The 2,018-nt window shown below is 41.6% G+C and overlaps 1 non-coding gene across 1 annotated transcript; it reads left to right on the forward strand.

Annotated features, from left to right (window-relative positions):
* Nucleotides 1–1,674: 1,674 nt before the first annotated feature.
* Nucleotides 1,675–1,778, forward strand: LOC111820183 (U6 spliceosomal RNA). The gene has a single exon (XR_002823726.1). It is a non-coding gene; the product is annotated as a U6 spliceosomal RNA (small nuclear RNA).
* The last annotated feature ends 240 nt before the right edge of the window (nt 1,779–2,018 follow it).

The raw sequence follows: 2,018 nt of genomic DNA on the forward strand, positions 1-2,018 counted from the left end.
AAAATATACATAGCCAAAGATACACCATTTCAAAAATTTCTACATGCAGTTCAGTGACATCGACTACGCTCTTCCAATTGTGCTTCTATTCTCACTTTAGATGAAAGTTTACAGAACAAAATAGTTTCTCATTAAACAGTTAGTACACGTGTTGCCCTATGACAATGGTTAACAATCTCTCTTCACATCAACACTCCTTATTCAACCTTGGGCTCCCTATCACCGGCTTTCCTGTCCCCTTTTGCCTTCTAGCCTTTGTCCCTGGACTGCTGTGCCTCATTAGTCCTGTTCTGTTTTATGGGGCTATCCAACCCCCGGCTGAACTGTGAACCTCGGAAGTGACTTCACCACTGAGCCAAAAGCGTGTCTGGGGGCCATACTCTCGGGGTTTTTCCAGTCTCTGTCAGGCCAGTAAGTCTGGTCTTTTTTTGTGTGTGTTAGAATTTTGTTCTACATCCTTATCCAGCTCTGTCCAGAACCCTCTGTTTTTGTCCCGGTCAGAGCAGTCAGTGGTGGTAGCCGGACACCATCTAGCTGTACTGGACTCAGTCTGGTGTAGGCCTTGGCAGCTGTGGTCCATTAGTCCTTTGGACTAATCTTTTTCTTGTATCCTGTTCTCTTCATTCTCCCTTGCTCCCGAAGGGATGAGACCAGTGGAGTACCCTAGATGACTGCTCACAGGCTTTTAAGACCTCAGACGCTACTCACCAAGGTAGAATGTAGCGTATTGTCTTTATAAGTTGTGTCATGCCAATTGAGCTAGATGTTCCCCGAGACCATAGTCCCCACAGCCCTCTGCCCAGCAATTCAGTTCCTCAGAGAGTTTGGAAGTGTCTATGGAGCTTCCATGACCTTTCCTTGTACAAGTTGTACTGGTTTCCCCAGTATTGTGTACTGTCTCACCGAAAGGGTATGACTTTTCAGAGATATATTAGGAAAGAGGTGGAAATAAGAAAGAACTAAAAAGAGGAATATAGAGGAGAAAAATAATAATGATCACTAAATTGTAATTCCAATAATGTTAGCAATATTTATGTCTAATACTACTAACATTTTCAAAATATATTACATATCAAAATTTTTGTGAGGATAACAACAAAAAGACAACTCAACAAAAAACAAGCAACAGAGAGTTCAACAAAGAGGATATTCAAATGGCCAGCACGCATGTGAAAAGATGCTCAATGTCATTAGAAGTTAGAGAGATGCAAGACAAGTCAAAACCACAATGAGATACTACCTCAGCCCTATTAGAATGGCAATGATCAAAAAAAAAAAAAGGAGAACAATAGGTGTTGGCGGGCTTGTGGAGAAGCTGGAAGCCTCATCCGTTGCTAGTGGGAATGTAAAATGGTACAGCCGCTGTGAAAGACAATTTGGAGATTCCTCACAAAGCTGAACATAGAACTACCACATGACCCAGCAATCCTAATCCTAGAATATACCCAGAAAAAGTGAAGGCAGAAGCGTAAACAGAAACCTGTACACTGACGTTCACTGCAGCACTTTTCACAATAGCCAAAAGGTGGAAACAATCAAAATGTCCATCATCAGATGAATGGATGAACAAAATGTGTTACATACACACAATGAAATGCTACGCAGCCATCAGGAGAAACTCAGTCCTGGTGCGAGCCACAAGACGGATGAACCTTGAAAACACGATGCTGATGAGTGCTGCCTTCAGCAGCATATATACTAAAATTGGAAAGACACGGAGATTAGCACGGCCCCTGCGTAAGGACCACACGAAAATTCGTGAAGCATTCCATATTTTTGAAAGGAGGAGAGTGCTGACACCTTGCAGGGATTGCAACCAATGTCACAAAACAATTTGTGTGTAAATTTTTGAATGAGAACCTAAAAAAAAAAAAAAAAAAAAAGTGTTGAGCAAAGTAAGTCAGTCGCAAAAGAATAAATTTTGTATGATCTCATGTATATGAAATAAGCAAACATATGGAAACCAAAGATTATTAGTAGTTACTAGGGGGTGGCAGGGAGGGAGAAAGGGGGAGCTT

The sequence above is a fragment of the Trichechus manatus genome, unplaced genomic scaffold (genome assembly GCF_000243295.1).
Source record: "Trichechus manatus latirostris isolate Lorelei unplaced genomic scaffold, TriManLat1.0 scaffold00028, whole genome shotgun sequence".
Classification (NCBI taxonomy): Eukaryota; Metazoa; Chordata; class Mammalia; order Sirenia; family Trichechidae; genus Trichechus; species Trichechus manatus.